Consider the following 15,859-nt stretch of genomic DNA (forward strand, 5'->3'; position numbering starts at 1 on the left):
TACCCGCCCATCGTTCGAATCATAAGACATATTCATGATCCGCTGTCATTCCTTCGAGGGAAAGATTGATCTTTTGTTATTTTGTTTAACACAGTTGTCGAAATTGAGTCGTCCGACGCGATCGTTAGTTAAGTTATTTTGACGGTTATAAACTTAACCCGCGAAATCGGTTGTTCATGTTGTTGCAAGCGGATTCACCACGTCTTTAAGCCACTTTAAATGCGGTTTGTATGTAAATTAGCTTACAGTTGGCCAATGTGTTCTGTGTACGGGTTATACATTTTATTTGCATCCATTATACATTGTACAACGTCGATAATACCTACTATAGTCATAATTCCTGGCCACCGGGTGTTTGTCACGCAAAAGAAGGTTGGTTTTTATTTTTTTGGCACGTTCCATATTTATCTGCGCGACAAAAGTGTTTCTATCCGGGGTGTGATCTATTTAATATAACGCATGACCCGCGCAGTTGGAAACTGTTTTGTCCGGGTTTCTGGTTTAAGGACAATATATTATATTTTTATTTCATATACGTGGCTACATGGCTTTAATTGGACAAATTTACATTTCTCGAATATTTTTTTGAAATGAGCAAACCGCGCACCGATGGTAAACGTAGATAAAGAAACCAATAACTTTTATTAAATTAGAGAACCTACTCGGTGCGGCAAAAAAGCTTTTTGTGTAATTCAGCACGAACGAGTATAACGATACGTTTTAAGGTATTCCACTTGGCAGCTCGTAAAATAAAGGGGAAAAGAGGAATACTTGTCTTTTATTTTTTACTTTTACTTGGCTATAATATATATTAAAAGTGAAAATTAGAAAGCAGATAAGGCAACTCGAGACTCTAGCAAAAGAATCAAACAGTACAATGAAACTCCGAGTAATTAAATGTTAGCGATTTATCAAGCGGCAATAAGCACTGTGTTACGGGTTAAGTTAGTCTAATGGTCTTGAGCGGTTCTTTCGTAAGTTCTTTTTTATTATGCGAACGCGTCGAACGAACAAAAAAGAAAAACCTTGTGTTTATTGATATAATATACATGTATATTACAAGTATATCGTACAACGTTGTCTATGCTACATACACGAACACGTTAAATATAACATATCGTTAAAAGAAAACCAATAAAACTATTCAGCTTAAACCTAAAAATGCATAAAAAGAAAATCAATACAATGACTCCGAGTTGGGTTTGCTGGTGGGCCACTAGACTTTTAATGCCTACTTTGTATTGAAAAGACATACGTAGATCGTTTTTAATTACATTTTTTATGGTTTGACCACTGCCGTAAGCCGTTACATCGGTCCTTGTCGAATTGTGTTTACTAAATATTTTATTATATCCTTTGAGAATTTATTTTTTCAAACTAGATACATAAAAAAACTGTTGCGCTGTGTAAACGATGCGTGTGGTGTACAGGCAATCGTAGTCCTATAAAAATTATTATGATAAAATCACTTTCAAAATACTTAAAAAACGATTGTACTGAATTAATAATAATGGTGCAATTATACAGTATGAAATATGTATATCCAAATGAATTAAACCAATTTGAAAATGATTAAATGTCTGGATTATCATTAATAAAGTTACTGTCTACTGGTTCAATGCGAATTGAAGGGTTCCCTATTGATGGTGATTTTATTATTACAACCAATTTTTTCTCCAAAAGCATAGCATAAATTCAAGACGGCACGACCATTGTCAATCAATGCCTTTTAGGATCTTTTTCAAAATTTTAGAAACTAGGTAACTTAAAATAAAACAGGACAACAAAAGACGTTAACAAATAAAACATTTAGCTAGGATTAAATTAACATAACAAATATTCGAATAAAATACTCCTAGTATTATGTCAGTTGCTGTAATAATATCAGTTACAATATGTTTTTTCTTCGCTTCACTGTGTTTTTCTACATAATTTTAGTTTTGTTTTTAAAATATCATGACAATAGCTGAAATTCAATTCGTTTGTTGGTGAATGTTTGTTTTTTTATATTGTCATTTGTCAACATCCGAGATATAATTTATTCGTTTTGATTTAAAGTAGATTATATATTTTTTTAATGTTAAATCCGAAACTGAAATTTAATACTATATTGTTTGTTTTTTTAATAAAAAAAATTGATTTATTATGAATAGGTAAACTAATTGTGGAAAACAAGACATTTGTTTAGCGGAGTCGCCAGCATGAAATATAATGGACGAGGCGACGGTATCATATATTTTTATCTCCTCGTAACTCCTTGTAAACTGCCCTCAAACTTTAAACGCCTATTCAAGTTTATAATTAGAGTTGGTAAACTATTTGTAAAATTTTTATGGCCGTTGCCGCAACTATGACAATCCCACTTGTCACAATAAATTCCAAAACAAATGTGTATGAAATATTATATACTATGTTCCTAATAATAATTAAAACTTACCAAGTCTACCGTAAACGAATAGGTTCAGATCCTGCTCGAATGAACAGCGTTTATACGAAGGACAAAAAATCACACATTTTAATTCTTTAGACACGTTGTAAGAAAGTGAGTTAAATAGTATTGTATGACGATTATCGCGGAATGAAGATGAGGTTGGATAAAAAAATTTTGAAAATAATAATAATCCGAAGCACGGTTATCTATTTATGTATTTTTTTAATGTATTAACAAAAAAAAAAAACCGATAATTACAACTATTAAGAATGTGTACAATCTAAAAATTATAATAAAAAAAATAATTTGTTTGCTATTAAAATAGAAATTACTATTTATAAATACTTTGGCTATCAAATAAATGTTGTTTACAATTGTTGAACATTCCGTAAACTTAGAAGCTTAATTCTTCATGGACAAAGCGAATGTTTGTACTTGCTCAAAATACTATTATCGATTTTAAAAAGTAGTAGATCACGTAAGTTTAAACAAATATCAGGACTATCTAGGGGTGACATAGTGTGACTTTTTGAAAATGCAAGTAGAACCCTAAACTTGAGCGACATCATTTCAGAGCTAACTTTGCTTGAAATCATTTCCGTCGTTAATAGTAATCAAAAGCCCGCAAAATGGCACAAACCTAAGTTTAGTTTTTCAAAGTTCAGGAGAACTTTTAAGTTCCTAGTTTCCGCAAACATACTTAGGCAAAGTTCACACTGAAATATTCTCTCGTCTATGTGCACCGTCAAGTAGTCTGAAAGTCCACAAAAGGACACACGTGGGTAAGAAACCATTCCAATGTAAAATTGTCTTGCAATCTAGCAAGTATAAAATCCACAAGAACTCTGAGACAAAATGTATAAATTCTTGTAATTTTGAAATGATGTAAATCTAAAGGGTGTAAGTGGTTTTGTAATAAAATATATACTTCCAATGTTTTCTTACGAGTGATGTTTATTAGTTTTCTTCAGTTCACTGTTAAAAACTTACAAACAATGATCAAATAAACGCAGCCAGATAAATTTATTTTTGTTAAAAATTTTACTATTAAAAACTTGTTATTGAGAATCATGGTCATAATTGTACCCGTTTGGTTCTCTTCACTTAACTTATGATAAAGTGTAGAATACTATTGTTACAAAAAGTTATTTAAAAATACTTTTCGGCCAGTAATTTAATAATTCAAAAATATTTCTCAAAATTTTATAAAAACATCCAGTTATTACTTTTTTATTAAACGTTATTAAACTTGCTTATATTCGACAACAGAATGCTATAATATTATTATTTTCAACAATACGTTAAAATTGCTTAAGAGTAATTTAATATTATCGAATTTCCGAGTATTTGACACTCTTAAAAAAAAATATACTTTTTTTATACTTCAGTAAACATATTTTCTTGAAAATGTACGTTTATGTAATATTATTGTTATTATACTTTCTTAATCGTTTGAAAGCATTTAGAAAATATAATTATCATTTTCTTATACCAATTATAATATAAAGATGTAGTTTGTTTTTTCAATTCCGCTTGCAGATAAAGGAAACATTTAACGCACCGGATTTGGCAGCGCCGAATTATTTTACAGTTAATGGGCGGAACGAGAGTTCCATAAAAGTTAAATAATTTCTATACGGTCCGACAACTAAAAACATATTATATTTTGTAATCCTGTGTGTCTTCTACAGTGGCTTGGCAAGACTGTACGGGGCCTATTAATCTGACGTTTTCTGCATTAAATCGTCAGCTTGAGCGCATAAAAGCAATTAAAGGATTACCTAGTATAGAGGCGTTTTCGTTTCTGAGTATTTAGGGAAAAGGATTTAAGCGCATATTTCGTTTTCATCTATTTGTCAGCTTTCCCGGCCACACGGTTTTTCTAAGATTTCGTCGAGATTTGTCAAACTTAGCATCACCACTCACACTGGATAACTTTTTGTTTTGATTATTTAACAACCAGCGGGGTTTAAAATTTGATGCACTTGCAAGTTTTCTTTTAACGTAAAATATGTTGTTGTTATTAGTACTATACAATTTTTGTTTTGTATTTTTTCAAACTGATACATGTACATAGGGTACCCCTTGTTGATTTGCCGTTGGTAATAGCTCTGATGAAAATAAATGTATTATAATTGATTTAATTTTTAAAGGAAATACATTTTTTACAGCTAAAAATAAGAAATGTTTATTATTAATTTAAAACCGTTTTGTTTTGTTGTTGATATACCCTGAACTTTGCGCACATCTATTACTCATGGCTTTTTATAAATGTATTTTAATTAGTTATTATTAAAAACAACTTATTCAGTTCGTGATTAACGATTAGTTTATAGGATGGTCAACAAAAACATTTTACCACTCGATACGGTGCTTCAACAATATTACAAAAGTCAAATTGTGCTAATAATATAAATCGAATTCGAATTTTCATTCGAACGTCAATAGATATATAATTTTATCGGATGAAATATGTTGTGTGATTGTTATCGATTTAGTCCCTCGCAGTATGCTATACTCCTCGAGAAATTTTTATGTTCTATCTGGTGCCAAATTACAAGTGGCGCGAACTCCATTATGTCGTTGTTTGGTATGTATATATATATATATATATATAATATAATCACTTACACGTGCGCGGAAGGTGTTCAAACAATATTAAATGTCTGCCGGACGATCAATATGATAATATATAGTTTAAGTGGCTGCTAATAAATTAACGGTATTTTATTATACAAAAAAAAAATCCCATACAATTTTATATTTTGCCAGAGCTTTGCTTTTGACTGTTGTTATCAAGTGGGCAGGTCGTACGCAAAAAAGACAAAGTTAATTATTTTCTTTTTGAATTGAGCAAACATAAAAATAACAACATAAATCAAAAGTTCATTTTTGTATTAAATTCCGGTTAGGTGTAATATGAATTACATCTTAAACTCTGTAAAGATCAGTATCGGTGCCTAAAACAAACAGTGCAGCCATTTATTTACCGTTTTGCCAATTATGTTTTAAGATAACAACATATCTTAATAAGATATATTATTATGTTAAAACGGAATAATCTTGTACACTCCCGTACATAGTATAATTGCGAAAATATAGCCCAGTAGAGCTGTTGAACAATTATACCGCTTTATGTTTGTTGAAAACTCGTTGAATTTATCTGGATCCTAACCTAACCCTGTACATAGAGTAGGTAGGTATACATTTTTATAAAAGCCCATTAAAAACAAAAACTGCCGACGATCGTTGATTTTGATAATAATAAACAAACGACGAAGAAAGAACCAGTATATCATTTAAGTGTACAATGATATAACATTAATTGCTTTTTGAGAGTTGAAAATTGAGAACAATTATTTGACTGTTGCGAGTCGGCTGTGAAAGGAATTAAAGTGATTGTTAAATTTATCATAATATTCGTTTATCGCGATTTTTGATGTGTATGATTTTATATTAAAATTATTTCTAAGTAGGTATATCACTTTCATTATGTATAATGAACGCCTTCTCTACGAATAAATGTAATCATCTTCAGCTAAAACGTTTCCAAGTCAATTGTTTGACTCGTTTATTTTAATATAAAATAGACGACTTGTAGTATTTTAATTTATGTAATAATAAAAAATAGTATTTAATTACTATTTGTAAATGTTTTTTGCGAAAATAGCCTTTATAAATGTATGAATAAAAGCCATCAATATAGCTGTTTTTACTTGTAATTTGTAAATACTGATCTTCTTGTCTGTGAGCTTATTTTGTTATTATTTGTAAAACATCAACCAAATAATATTTTTTTCAAACAACGTTTAATGTTTATGATTATAATTGTATTATGATAATCATATGATGGAATGATACAAGTAAACCTAGCATAAACTATATATCTATAATATGTAGTATAAGCTGACAAAATTCAACTGATCCAGTTAATAGAGCTTGGTGGTCAATTCGATCCGTGGTAATACTGTCAATATAAAATAAGTGAAGCGTCTTTGTGTCTGTGGAAGATGAACGGTTAAGTATATTTTGTAACAGATCCTGTCATTTTTCCTACCAATCGCCTATTGATTATACACTTATATGTAGGAAATAGTATATTAATAAACATTACTATGACAAGTACTATGTAACGTACTGCTATCAAAGGTGGACAAGACAATGGCTTTTCGTTAAGTTTAATTGAATACTTGTTCAATCAAGTTAAAGCCAAGTTAATGTGTAAACAAGATCGTTTTATCATATCTCTTGCGTTCCAATTATTTTATTTAGTATGTTTTTAACTAGTTTGGTTAAAAATATAGTACTAAAAATCATTGCGGTCATTTTTCGTTTATCAAAAGTTGTTCACTATTTCGTTTTAATGATAGATTAGCATATCATATTATTTTTCAGATAGAAAAAATACTTATATAAATAAATATTAAACAAATCAAAAAGCAGAATTTCATTCTGCATTAAATCCAAAATAAGTGGAGTTAGCGTACACACATCTACAAGTCTACTTTTCAAAGTCAAAACTTTGGGTGGAATGCCCAACAACTTTTTAGACTTCCATCAAATATTCACTATTTTGCCCAAGCAACTAACCATAATATTATTACAAATAGATTGTTATCAATGATATGTTTTGTATAAGTGTAACAATATTTTCTAAAGTCAGTAGTCGAGTTCTGCTATATATTTCGGTATGCTTACATAGTATTTTTATTATTGCTGTTGATTTATTTTCCTTGTCATTGTTCATGATTTTTGATTTGTTGATTGAAATTAAATAAAAAAGAACCATTAATAAAATCAAAGAGCAGCTTTAAAAAAAAAAGAGGGACTTAAAAATAAGAGATGTAAAATAAATGATGATACTTTCTTGACTTTGAGTTAATGGGTTCGCAATACGGTTTTTTAAAAATATTTTGAACCGGAAAACGAAAATATTGATCCAAAAAGGCCGCTATTGAAAAATTGATCTATTACAATCACACAAAAGCTGTTTCTTTGTCTGCTTTTCTCTGGCTAACTGTGAACATTTTTCTTTTCGAATGGCGGACAATCATTTGAACTGACCCATTATTTAGGTTTATCATTACCTTTTTTTTCCACTGTGGTAGGTGCCTGTTTTTTTTTTGTCAACATTCAATTTTCCCTACTAAGGACTTTTGTTTTAATCCTCATGCTATTGATACAATTTTAAGTTATACCTTAATCATTAGCACTTTGTTTTTGCTCGCCGTGTTTTTTTTTAAGCAAGGATGACAAATCAGCTTCAACATTACCACTATATTCTGTAAGTCCCGAAATTGTAGTATACAAAATTGTGTGACAACTTTAAGTTTTAACTGCCCGGTAAAATTAACTTTCCTTCTCCGATATTTCATTTCATTTATTTTTAATTTTCGTCTGCCATCCTGAAAAATTTCGCTGTCTCCAGTTGTAACCTCTTTTTCTGGTGCCTCTTTGAACCCAAATGTTCGTTTACCAAAAACAATGGACTCAAAATAAAACAGTACTAAGTAGTAAAGTGACGATTTCCGTTTTCTTTCCACTAACTACACTTAAAATTTATTAATGCACATCTTTTAAGCTTACTATCATTTAGAAAAAAAACTTGTTTTTAAGCTATTTAAGGAAGGAAAAATAGTTCTGTTGGTCATTAAAAGTCAATTTAATGTAACTTTTAAGATTTTGTAGGACTAATTTTGTTGCTCTAACTTTTTATAACAATAAAATAATTTGGGTTATTGTAAAAGTGTATTTTATCGGTACATATAAATGTACTACATATAATACTATTACTAAAGTAATATAAAGTATCTTTTACAAAAACAAAACAAAATTATCATTTATTTTGAATGATTAATATAAAAAATTAGTGCAGATAGAGTTATTTAGTTTTGTAGAGTAAAAAAGTATTATTCGTAGAATTTTTTTTTTATTTCTTAACTTATTTTACAAACTCATTGTCTCGTATAACTTATTCGATGTAATGGCAAATATCGAAACATACAATATAAGAATTCAAGTACAATGTAATGGTTTCGAGTCAATATGACTTTCTATACGAGAGAAAAACTGATCGCCCCGGAAATGTCAAAAAACCGACGTTAGTCCAGTAAGTTAGTATACACGAGATTGGCTCTTCTAGACCTGAGGTACAGAATTGTTGTGAAATCGGCAATGACAACTTATGAAATGAACAAACAATTAATACAGCTCGTAGGACGATAAATAGTTCAAACACCTTTCAAACTGCATGGTCTATTGCGATTTGCGATACACTGTACTATAGGTATTTTTATTATAGTCGAGTGAAAACAAATTAGCCAACAGTATTTTCCTCTAAACGAAATTACTAAGTGTTTCGAGAGATAGAAATTGTTTTTTTTTTTTTTTTAGGGTTCTCGGAAGTACGCTCCTCATAAATAGTGACGCACTGGACATTTTTACACTGTGATTTTTTGAACGGATAAACGAACGGATGATGTGAAGTCATTTGACCTTTGCAGAACACAATGTCCACTGCTAACATATTAAATAAAATGCGATGAACATAAAATAACAAATCGAGTCTACGAATAGAGTTAAAAAAACGGTTTTTTTTTTGTTAAGAGGGAAGAGATGAACATTGAAATATACTATAATATTATATCACTATAATATTGTTATTAAGACCCCACTAGTGTTCCGATGGGAAACTTTTTTATACATATATATATATTTATTTTGTCCCAACTCCCAAGTTGTCCGTGGTAGTATCTATTCTAGAGTGTAATGTTTGTATACGTTTATACAGACACGAGTCACGTCGGGCAGGTAAATATTGAATCATGCAATAAAATACTAAAAAAAAAAAAACAATAACGCGTTCAGTTGAACCCGTGCGTATGCCATTACGTTTAACGATGATCCTTACAGAACTTAATACACGTTTTGACTTTGGTAGATTTTGTACCAAAATTTTGTTCCTATATTCGTTTTCCATTCGGTTTGTGTTCACTCCGATTGCAATATTGTTCATTTTGTTGTAAGTCTACAATGGACAAAATATAAACCAATAATTTGATAGTTAACAATAATAGACTCTACACGTGAATTGTACACATGCGATTTTAGCTTCAAACTTGGTACACAGTAAATTGTTACAGTTAAGATGTATTTTTCACTTTCGACCGAATACTTTTGTAAAAAAAAAACTTTTCTTACTTGAGCTACTGCACGAACGACTTTATACAATTTCGCGTGTTAATTCTAACAGTGCGTTGCCGCAATACTATTTGTATCGTTTATGTAATGCTATGTACTTTGTCAACAGCGCCTGTGGAATGTTGTCTGTTGATTTAAAATTGAGCAAATAATGTATTCGTTATTAAAGGTGTCATGAATTTATTAATGATTTTCAAAACGTGAATTGTTTGTGTTCCAGGCTTATTTGTTTTATTAATGTAATAGCCCATTTTTTTTTAAATATTAAGAGTAGGTACTGAAAAAGAACACTTTAACAATTGAGCTGTCGATTGCATTTACTTTAACTTGGGTCGGTATGATGTAAAAAAAAAAAATATAGTAAAAAGTGCTAAGGTGCGCAAAAAAAAAGAAAAATAATGACCCGAATCCTTGAGGATTAAAATACATAGGTATATCGTGTCTATACCTACGACATAACCTAAAGTTTATTAGGGCACTAGGTGTGTTTGTTGTCTGAAAGGTTGACTTGTATTTTGATAAAACCCAAAAATAATATTGCACCATTAATGTTGACATAGCGCGTTATACAAATAACGAAAAATACATTGAAATTACAATATTTCTGGGTCACCTGTCAACCTAATCTAATATAATCATGCTTCAAATTTGAAAAATTTATCATTTTAATGAACTACGTAAACTATTGTAACACCAGCATTATATTGCGATAGCTGCACTAGCTCTATAAAAATCTTTCACGAATGTTTGGAATAAGCTGTTATTCATTTGTTTACAAGCACACATTAAATTTGAACTGAAGTGTGAATTACTGCAAATTCAACAAACTCAATTGTCTGTATCCGTTTGTAGCATGCATACAATCAGCGATTAAAAAAACGAGTAGATCGAATTAAGAACATTTGCGAGCGCCATGAAATATTACCATAGCCCATGGTAAATTATAATAATTTAATAATAATAATGATCTTGTTGTTTATTGGCAAATAGTTTACATTGTAGAGCCGCTACAAGAGATAATTTGGTTATATTGATGGTATTATCCGTTTATTATATCTACTATTATTATTATTATTATGTGATTTCTACACTTCATTGAGTGAGCCTTTAGCTGAATAACACAATTCCGAATTAACGTACCGGATATAGGTGAATGCAATTTTTCCTAAAACAATTTAACAATATGTTATTAGCATTTTACTCTAGGATTTTTTTTTATTATTAGTGGTTTTATCAATGGTTTTATTATTTGACTACAACTTTTTACAATGTCGTTTTGTCGACTAGACCGTTAGGCCGAGACACGCATGATACTATTGAAATTGCTGCTTCGGTTTCTAATCGACTCGTTCGGAAGATCGGTTTATTTTCATTCAGATAAAAACGTGGATGAGCTTGAACTTGGAGTCAATTTTCCCATGCACGACATCAACCTAGTCAAAAAAAAGTTGAACTCGATAGAACTATCAATGAGATTCTAATCATACTACGGTCGCACACTCTGACCTAGGCCAGATCTTGCAGTACTTCAGTGTTTAGACATTAACGTAAGAAGTTATACGCAAACTCGTGCATGGAACGATACATAGACAAAAAGTCAGTCATAATATGACTGGCATCACTTTTAAACACCGGTGGGATATCAACAGTAAAAGTGTGAAATTATGACTAATTGATTTTGATTAATGTTTTATTTAAATTCAAATTAAATATTTATATTTGAAGTGGTGAGCTCGGCAATAAAAGAAGAGTTTAAGTTGTCAAGTTATGCATAATTCATTCTTTATGCATATAGCGAGCCTATATACTAATGTAATTACAAGTAGCAGTAAATTTATTTTTGAAAACGCTGTACATTTGTTTGACAATCTGGAAAAAATCCATAAAAGATTTTTAACTAAATCTCGTGTTAGTCAAATTACTAACCACAGTCGTTTTGAACGTGGTGTTGGATTTTTTTTTTAATTTTGACCTTTTAAATTAGAACGGCCAACTCATACATGTACAAGTACATGATATATTTTATAAAAAAAAGTTAACTACAACTAATATTTGATACTAACTAAATGTAGTATATTATTGTATGTATGAAATTTAAATACTTTAATTTTTCAGAGGGGTAAAAATACAATTATTTGTCCTATCTACTCCAATGTTAAGGAAAAAACTAATTTCGTGATACTTTTCAGAAAATAGTTTTGTCTGGTTGTCACAATGAAAAATATCTTTGTTTTTCAAAAAATATTTTTAAAGAAAACGAGTTCATTCGATTTTTTTCGATTAAGCGTTTTTCAAAAATTCTAAAAAAAAAATTTTCCGTTGAAATAAAACCACTTAGTCTATTTTTTCTATTTCCTATGTGTTTATCTATGACTATATTTTTCTTCTTGTATTTTTTCACCGATTGTCGAATATAACACAAAACAAACTCCAGCAACAGGTACGCAAGAGTTTCCCGACGATTCCGAAAAAATCAACCAAAACGCTGTTAGTACGTTGAAATAATAACAATACCTTAAAGGGCCATAAATCGGCATGATCAGTCCAGTGTGTTCCGGATGAAAAATATCAACGTTATGCGTATACGGTCCGGCGGGTTAGGCTGACTTTGACCGGCGGCTACCCAAGTGGTAGGTATGTGTTGTTGTTGAAAACTTTAACGGTTCAAAATCGGATGACTGCCGGGCGGTCGAATCGCACGCACTAGACGTTTGGTCGGTGGCGGTTTGCACGCGTACACTGTGTTTCCTCGGCAGACCGACAACGTTAAACAGCCGGTCGGGTATCCAGCGCAGCCGGTGTGTCGCAACCGCGTCGAATACTTTGGGGTGAAATAATAATATTCAAAAAAAAAAAAAAAAACACTACACAAGTACATAAGATACAATAATTAAAATAAAACCAGAGTAAAAAAAAAAAAATATATAAAACAAACCTAGAATCGTTTAACTCCGGACAATTGTTCGCCGTTTTTCGTTTACCTTCAAAGCCAGAGGAGAAGGTAGTGTTTTTTGAAATTATACCTATTGACTTTCAAAAGTCGACAGAACTCTGGAAAATACTAAATCTACAGTAATTTTATATTAACGTAAAATGACATAAGCAACATTTTCTTCAAATATAAACTAGAAAATAACAATTCCTTTTTTTTTTTTTTTAAATGAGTGTCTTATCTTTAATGAACCACTCTGTATATCTTTAAGATCTGAACCAACCGCTTCACGGAACTAGTTTACAGAACACAAATCGTACACAAAACGTACTTCATTGGGCAAACAATTTTAAAAGTTCATTCGTTCCCTTTCAAAATCGAAAATAACCCGCTAAAAAAATGCACATATTAGGTTTTAACATAAGACTACGGTGCGTTTTGACTTTTCCAAAAATAGTATTAGTTCTAAATTTGTATGGAGTATACTTTTGATATATTATTGTGTCAGGGTTGAGTAAATTTATGTATAAAAGTAAAAACAATTGACTTATTACCAAGCAACAATTATATGAATACTTATGCGTGAAAAATTGATTTTAATGTGGCTACAAAAATTGATTTAATAAAGAATGTATGATATAGGTTATACATAAACAAACAGTTTTGTTTGTAATAATTGATTTTAATTTTATAAGCTATAATAGAAATTACAAAAAAAAAATAATTAGTTAAACGAGTACTGATAAAATATTTCTTTGACTACATTTAAGAGGGCGTCGCACCGCCCATTTTTAAGGAGTAAAGTATAGGCAATTTTTACGAAATCTTAATTTAAAGGTTTAACTGTGATATGTCATTATTAGTTCAATAACTAGGACTCCATTTTGGTAGTTAATTTATTTTTTGGACTATCACAGCATCCTTGAAAGCGACTTAAAAATGTTTTTTTATCTCAACTTGTTTAAGCAGACTTGCTTAACTTGCTTAATTTTGGTTTTAGAGTAAAAGCACCCATTGTAAAAATTAAAAGAGAACAATATTTCAAAGGGCGAGACTGTGCGTTTTCTTCATTATTCTGAGTATAACGCTCAATACATAGCTTAGAGATAACGACTATTTTAACATTTTTAAATGATTGTAACTTTCCAAAAAAATTTTTTTTTTAAAAATCAGTTCTGTAAACAATATCGCCAAAACTGCCTACCAAAAACTTCATAATAAATTCATCTCTCACCCTAACCCTAATATACGCTACTTCTATTCTAATCATATCCCTGATAATCCGCCAAGAAGATTAAAAAGGAAATGGTGTAGAGACCTCCAATAAATTATAAAATTGAAAAAAAATTAAAAATAAATATTAGATAAACAAACTCAAAATTCAAAGTAGGTTGCTCCATTGGGTGCCCCCCTACTGCATGTTTTTCAAGCTATATTATTAATTTTCTTTTTTTTACTGTTTACCCATTTACTGTTGTGCATATATTTTCTATAGATGTAAATATAATATAATAAAGACATTTCTATTTTCAAAAAAAAAAAAAAAAAATGTTTTAGGGCAAATGTGGGTGAAACGTGGCCGTTAAAAACGATTATATTTCCAGTTCACCAAATATGGCTTCTGAGAAAATGTATAAGTTTTCATTTATTGGCGATGAGTCAGACCTTTTTTTTTTAAACGATTCTTGATTTTTAATTAGATAATTAATACAAATATAATTCGAAACTAAAAAAAAAAAACTTTTATTAAGTTTAACTAAAGAGAAGAAACAGTATTTATTTTTCATTGATAAGTCACAAATACACGCTCACACATGAACATTAAGATACGAGCAAAATATAATCACAAAGTAAAATAGTGCTTCGCCCTCAAAGAAACATACTGTGTTTTATTTTTCTGGGCAAATCAAATATAAAATTTGTTTAATTTAAAAACAGTGTTAAGTTCCAAGCGGTTAGTAAATAAAAAATACTTCTTACAACAACCAATTTTCACAAACGCTAAGACTAATACACCATTGAATCTGTTTTGTATTTGTTCAGATTGTTTTTGTGTGCACAACAAATCCAGATCTTTTAAGTGAGTTATCCTACTCTTGTAGAACTGTATTGTTTTTTCAAGTCAATGACTAGAAGCAATGTTTAAAATGTGGATTCACATATGTTATACCCCTAACAGTTTTCTCAAACCGTATTGATGAAATCAATGTTAATAAACTAGGAATACTAAAATTAAAAAGATTTACGTTTGAAATTACTAACGTTTTTTTAAAAATTGCACCTATATTGCTCACGTTGATAAGTTAAGTAAATTTATCATTTGATCTGGTCGGAATTTTAAATGGACCGGTTCTTGTGATCTTTAACTATTGCCTGTTAATATTGCTGAATATAAATAATGCTATAACTTTATAACTTTATAATTAACTTTATTCAAGTATCAATGTGTTTTTTTTCTTAAGTAACTTTAAAACAAAAATATGTTTTTCAACAAAAAGCTGGTAGATGTAAGGCCGTACAGATCTATAATAGTTGAAATGAATTGATTAGATTCTTGTTTAGGTTCTAGGTTATATTACATTTAGGTTATAAAGACTTTTCCGATACATGAACGTATATGTTTTATATACATTTTTCATATGTTTAGGCCGTTATGACTTGAACTTTTGTCCAATTGATCATCCCTCACATTAATAAAATATATCTGTTGAATTATACATTACCAATACAATGGGTGTATTCTACATTATCAAAGGCGGACATTGTATAAAAATATTTAATTCAGCGGCGTATATTGAACACATTTAAAGTATGTGACAGCGGCAGTTACTCTTAATCGTCATTCAGAATATATTGTTTAAAAACCACTAAAAGGTAAACACGGTTAACTTTTTTGACGGTTCTTAAACAATGCAATGCGCTATTGAAAATTCATAAGATTATAGGTCAAGTACAATGCGGGTCACTCGATATATCGATGTCATCCGATTCCTACGGATTTTAAGTGAACACACTCAACACGTCCTTTATATAGGCACTGCACGTCAGTTATGAGATGTATTTAGGTTGAATCGTTAACTTTTGTTTAAATATAAAATGTTTGAAATTGTGTAGTTAAATAATAGTATTACTCGTTAGTCGTTTTACACAAAATTAAACGAAATACCTCCACTACGAAATAACAACTATGTGTATTTTTATACATATAATTTATATTATATACATATGTAAACTATCATTTAATTAATAACATTCATATTTTCATCGTTTTAAAACTATACTATTTTTTTTTTTTA

General features: G+C 29.9%; 1 protein-coding gene across 1 annotated transcript in view; it reads right to left on the reverse strand.

Annotated features, from left to right (window-relative positions):
- LOC126840910 (muscarinic acetylcholine receptor gar-2) overlaps window positions 1-12,357 on the reverse strand; it is an 89,807-nt gene extending 77,450 nt beyond the window's left edge. The window contains exon 1 of the mRNA XM_050576921.1: window positions 12,146-12,357. The gene's annotated coding sequence lies outside the window, so the exon portion shown is untranslated. The remainder of the gene's footprint in view (window positions 1-12,145) is intronic.
- Window positions 12,358-15,859: the final 3,502 nt, after the last annotated feature.

This window comes from Adelges cooleyi, unplaced genomic scaffold (genome assembly GCF_023614345.1).
Source record: "Adelges cooleyi isolate 19-005CV unplaced genomic scaffold, UGA_ACOO_1.1 ACOO_flye_CR_arks_rails_tigmint_CR_PRNA_376, whole genome shotgun sequence".
Taxonomy (NCBI): domain Eukaryota; kingdom Metazoa; phylum Arthropoda; class Insecta; order Hemiptera; family Adelgidae; genus Adelges; species Adelges cooleyi.